The sequence below is a fragment of the Pan troglodytes genome, chromosome 2 (genome assembly GCF_028858775.2).
Source record: "Pan troglodytes isolate AG18354 chromosome 2, NHGRI_mPanTro3-v2.0_pri, whole genome shotgun sequence".
Lineage (NCBI taxonomy): Eukaryota > Metazoa > Chordata > Mammalia > Primates > Hominidae > Pan > Pan troglodytes.
Window position 1 is genome coordinate 158,235,710 of NC_086015.1, and position 6,000 is coordinate 158,241,709.

The 6,000-nt window shown below is 42.8% G+C and overlaps 1 protein-coding gene across 1 annotated transcript in view; it reads left to right on the forward strand.

Annotated features, from left to right (window-relative positions):
* The window catches only part of LOC129143547 (T-box transcription factor TBX1-like), a 130,363-nt gene extending 124,781 nt beyond the window's left edge, over window positions 1-5,582 (forward strand). Inside the window, exons 4-5 of the mRNA XM_054681199.1 lie at window positions 129-201; window positions 5,459-5,582. The gene's annotated coding sequence lies outside the window, so the exon portion shown is untranslated. The remainder of the gene's footprint in view (window positions 1-128; window positions 202-5,458) is intronic.
* The last annotated feature ends 418 nt before the right edge of the window (window positions 5,583-6,000 follow it).

Consider the following 6,000-nt stretch of genomic DNA (forward strand, 5'->3'; position numbering starts at 1 on the left):
AGTTGGGAGATTCCAAGAACAATTTCACTCAGAGGTTGGCGGTATTTGGCAAAGAATGACAGCAGTCTTGCACTGAGTACTTTACAGAGCACAGACCCACACTGCTTCATCTCACTTCCTCTCCTCAGATTCCCGAGAGAGGAGGCTCAAGAACTCTTACCATGTCCATTTGACAGAGGATGAAGCTAAGGCTCAAAGAAGGTAAGGATTACATGTGGTAAATTCAAAGTCACAGTGAATAGTTGAGTAATTGAGGAGGATGCAAACCGAAGTCTGATGACTTCCTGTTTTGCAGTGTTTTCCCTAAGTTACACCTCCTTCCTTGGGTGTCAAGCAGGAACTTGATATGTTTTGCTAATCAGTGAATCACCACCTTGCAACCATGTGTACGGCAACTGGATGTCTTTTTCTGGGATGATATTATCTAAACTGTTAGAGCAGATAACCTTGTGCAATCTCAATAAGACACCATGGTAAAATTTCAGAAAATTGCATTGCCTAAGAGATACAGGCAGATTTTTTCAGAGCAATTGAATGTATTCAAAGATGTCTTAATTAAAATAAGAATAGATAATGTTAAATGTCCATTCCCTGGATGTAGAATAACAGGAATGTCAACTGTAAGCCACACATTTTTATATAGTCTGGTAAACTAGCAAAAAAACAAAACAAAACAAACCAAAAAAACCCAAAAAACAAAAAAAGTTTTGGTGTGGACAGAAACAAATAAAATAATTACCGAGTCTTTTGACTATCATCTCCCTAATGCCTAACCCAATGCCTGGAAACAGTAAGAGACCAACAATGTATTGGCTGAGGTAAGTTTATCAGTTAAGGACTTCCTAAAGTAATGGCCTCTTAAAAGGTTTCCCCGCTTTCACCTTTGCCCTGCTTCAGTCTCTTCACACCCTGCAGCCAAGTAATCCTTGAAGAATATAAACCAGAGCTTGTAGTTAGCATAACTCTCCAATGACTCCCATTCTCTCTCAGAGCAAATGCCAAGGTCCTTGTAACAGTTTACAAGGCCCTGCAAGATTGGCCTCTCTGTGTCTCTTCAAACTTATTTCCTACTCTCAGCTTTATTTACACCCCTTCATCCACTCTGCCTTTTGCTGTTTCTCCAACATGCCAAATGCCAGAGGCATAGTCACCCAGGGGCCTTTGACCCTGAGCTGCTCATCCTCAAGATATTACCCACTGTTCACCTTCTTCAAGATACACAATTTATAGCTGAAACCACCCACTCACATGCTTTCTATTTACCCTCCTAGTTTACTTTGCTCTGTAATACTTATGACTTTCTACTTCATTATTTATTTATTTTGTTTACTGTCTGTTTTGCCCCACTTGAATGAGAATTCCATGGGGGCAGGAATTTTTGTTCATTTGGTTGTTTTTCCAATGCCTGGAACATAAGTACTCAGTAAATGCTTGTTGAAAGTAATACAGAGAGGCCGGGACTGGTGGCTCATGCCTGTAATCCCAGCATTTTGAAGGCCAAGGCAGGCAGATCATGAGTTCAGGAGTTTGAGACCAGCCTGCCCAACATGGTGAAACCCCATCTCTACTAAAAATACAAAAATTAGGCGGGCATGGTGGTGCACACCTGTAATCCCAGCTACTCAGGAGGCTGAGGCAGGAGAATCGCTTGAACCCAGGAGGCAGTCGTTGTGGTAAGCCAAGATCACGCCACTGCACTCCAGCCCGGGTGACAGAGTGAAACTCTGTCTTAAAAAAAAAAGTATACAGAAAAATGTTCTGAACTCAGTAATATCACGGCTTTTATAGAGTGCCAAAGGAAAAGTTAATGAAGAAAAGAAAAATAAGAAAAAATGTTTTCAGAATAACCTGGAGAGAAAGTATTCAGGCTTTAAAATAAAACTGGAGCTATATGGAAAAAGAAAGAGTGAGAGAGAAAGAGAGGGAGAAGGAGAGAGGGAAGGAGAAGAGATAGAGAAGGAGGGAGGGAGAAAAGGAGACTTTAAATTAGCTTAACAAGGTGTGGCTGGGAGTGGGCTCACGCCTGTAATCCCAGCACTTTGGGAGGCCGAGACAGGCAGATCACCTGAGGTCAGGAGTTTGAAACTAGCTTGGCCAACATGGTGAAACCTCGTCTCTACTAAAAATAAAAATTAGCCAGGCATGGTGGCACATGCCTGTAATCCCAGCTACTGGCGAGGCTGAGGCAGGATAATCACTTGAACCTCAGGGGCAGAGGCTGCAGTGAGCTGAAATCGTGCCACTGCACTCCAGCCTATAAGACAGAGCGAGACTCTGTCTCAAAAAAACAAAACAAAACAAAACAAAAACAAAACAGGGTGCATGCTAAGACACCCCACTTCAAATAGTGTTTTTCGAGGTGTGTCAGCCAGTTCGGGCTACTGTAACTGGCTGAGTATCATAGGCTGGGTGGCTTAAACAATTAAAATTTATTTATCACAGTTCTGGAGCCTGAGAAGTCCAAGATCAAAGTGCCTATGGATACAGTGACTGCCATCTTTTCATTCTATGCTCACATGGTGGAGAGTAGAAGGAGAGGAAGCAAGCTCTTGTCACATGCATCCGTGTGACGAGACCACCAACAGGCTTTGTGTGAGCAACAAGGCTGTTTATTTCACCTGGGTGCAGGTGGGCTGAGTCCGAAAAAGGAGTCAGCAAAGGGTGGTGGGATTATCATTAGTTCTTACAGGTTTGGGATAGGCATACAAAGTACATTCTCAAGGGCAGTGAGAATATTACAAAGTACCTTCTTAAGGGCGGGCAAGAATATATCATATCAGTTAGGGTGGGGCAGGAACAAATCACAATGGTGGAATGTCATCAGTTAAGGCTATTTTCACTTCTTTTGTGGATCTCCAGTTGCTTCAGGCCATCTGGATGTATACGTGCAGGTCACAGGGGATATGATAGCTTAGCTTGGGCTCAGAGGCCTGACAGCTCTCACATCTCTCTTCTTATAAGGGCACTGCCTTAGTCCCTTTGGGTTCCTATCACAAAATGCCTGAAACTGGGTAGCGTATAAACAGAAATTTTCATCGCACACTTCTGGAGGCTGGGAAGTTAAAGATCAAGGCTCTGGCAGATTTGATGTCTCATGAAGGCTCATTTTCTGGTTCATAAATGATGACTCCTCACTGTGTCTTCACATGGTGAAAAGAGGGAGGCAGCTCTCTGGGTTCTCTTTTATAAGGGTACTAATCCCAATTATGAGAGTTAAGTCTCACAAAGACCCCACTTCTCAATATCATCCCCAAAGCCCCACCTCCCAATACCATCATCTTGAGGGCTGGCATTTCAACATATAAACTTGGAGGTTGGGGCAGGGGGGCACAAATATTTAGACCATAGAAGGCACTAATCTCAACAATCAGGGCTCCACACTCATGACCTAATTACCTACTAAAGGTCCCACCTCCTAATATGAACATCTTGGGAGTTAGAATTTCAACATATGAATATTTGAGGGACAGAAACATTCAGGCCAAAGCACAGAGTCTTTTCCATGGAGCCTTACAGATCAGGGAAGGAGTCAAATACAGACTTCAGCCCCCAAATCCATATCTGCCCCTCAGTTTTACATCTTCAATATTTTTAGTTTCTGGATAAGATTTTTTCTTTTAAAAAATGCCTTAGATTAAAAATAAACATAAAAGAGTGAAACTACTACCATAAAGTATGTTATACCGGGAAATTCTTGAGAGAGATTTGCTGAAGACTGCTGATAGAAAAGGTCAGGATCACAGAAAGTGGACTATTCTCTGCCTTCTCTCAGCATCTAGGCTTCAGGTTGTAAAGAAGCTTGGGAAAGAGAGCAGAGCTAAGGCAAAGAAAACGAACATGTTCTTTAGGGAAATGTGTAACTGAACTTGGAGTTGAGGTGGTCTGGCTGATGAGCCAGGGCTGGAAGTAGCAACAAAGAAAAGCCCTCTTCCAAAGACCATTCAAACTTTTATTTGTGGAAGTGAGTGTGCTGTGCAGTGAGTTTACAACTTCAGAGGACACCGAGACAAGAACACAAAGGCATTCTTGGAAATAACTCAGAAAACAAGAGTTGAGAATATGTGGAATGTAGTGGGAATACAAAAGCCTTGTAGTTTTTAGTGTTGGGAACAGTGGTGTGGCCTCCTTCCTGAGTGATATTATACATGCTTTCATCCACAGTTCCTGTCTCATAAGTCCTATAGCCTTTGTTATAATGTTGAGATGCCTTAGGCCTCAGAAACAGGCCTCAGAAGACAGGATCTCTCTCTCTCTGACCCTCCCCTGCCCTCCTTTTATGTGCCTGAGGCAGGACTATAATCTGATTTTGGGTCATAAGACCCTCATTCCAGAGAACCTTCTGCCCCACACCCTGGAAGAAGGATTGCTCCACAGACAGGCCAAGAAGAATCTGAACAGACAGGCCTTGCTGGGTTTTCCCACTCGGCCTCTTTGTACTAAATTATACCTTTTTGTCAAATCACATTTCTACATGATTGTCAATCATGCTTATCCAATGAAGTCTTCATAAAAGATCCAAGAAGACAGGGTTTGGGGGCTTCTGGATAGCTGAACACGTGGAGGTTTATAAGAAACCAAACAAGAATTTATCCATGTGCCGGGAGGGTGGTGCACCCCAACTCCACAAGGACAAAAGCCTCTGTGTCCAGGATCCTTCCAGACCTCACCCTTGCATCTCTTCATCTGGGTGTTTATTTGTATCATTTAAAATATCTTTGTAATAAACTGATAAATATAAGTTTCCCTGAGTTCTGTGAGCCACTCTAACAAACTAATTGAACCCCAAGAGACGGCTGTAGGAACCCCAGTGAAAGCTGATTGGTCAGAAATTCTGGAGCTTGGACTTGTGACTGGTGTCTGAACTGGGTGGGGGAAGTCTTGGGGACTGAGTCCTCAACCTAGGGATCCAAGGCTATCTCCAGGTAGATAGTGTCAGAATTGAATTAGAGGAAACCCAGCTGGTGTCCTCTGCTTCATGTGTGGGGAAAAACCCACATACGTTCGGTCACAGAAGTCTGTGTCAAGGCCAGGTGCAGTGGCTCACGCCTGTAATCCCAACACTTTGGGAGGCCAAGGTGGGCAGATCACTTGGGGTCAGGAGTTCAAGACCAGCCTGGGTAACATGGTGAAACCCTGTCTCTACTCAAAATACAAAAATTAGTTGGGCATAGTGGCGGGCCCCTGTAATCCCAGCTACTCGGGAGGCTGAGGCAGGAGAATCTCTTGAACCCAGGAAGTGGAGGTTGCAATGAGCCGAGATGGCACCATTGCCCTGGGCAACAAGAGTGAAATTCCATCTCCAAAAAAAAAAAAAGAAGAAGTATGTGTCAGTTGTTGTAGTGAGAGCAGAAAAGAAACACCCAGTGAGTGTTGTTTTTTCCACATTCCTACTGAGTATGACCAATGGTTGTTGATGGTTATCACTGGAGATTGAAAACTGGGATTCCTTTTTCACCAGGAATTGGTGCCTACCATGGCTGGGGATACACAGTGATGGATTTGTGACTTGCTCCTCAGAAAGCTGGCCCAAGGGTGTACAGCATATGAATGTGGGGGAGTTTACACTACACACGCTCTTGGCTGTAAGTAGTTGAGTTTCATTTTTTAAATTTATTACTAACTGCTTAACTTTAGTTGAAGCCTGAGAATCTTATCTACATTGATGTAATTTATGCTGTTAGCATTTCACTTTATGCAGCTCTTAATCCACTCCTATGCCCCAACTTGATGCTTAATTTGGTGTATGTATTGATTTATGTTGTTTACACAAGAATAATAAATAGAGCTGGCAGTCCGAAGAGAGGACAATAAAGTTGTAAATAAAGGAGGGGAGTAATGCCATTCAACCTTAACTTTATATATTGATATCATTCCACTTTTTCTGCTATATTATAACTGATATTATCAACATGTGTCTATTTTATTGATACTTTTTGCACTGATCTTGCCCTGATTTGGTCATTTTTGGTGAACAATTTTAGAAATAAGAGCATAACATAG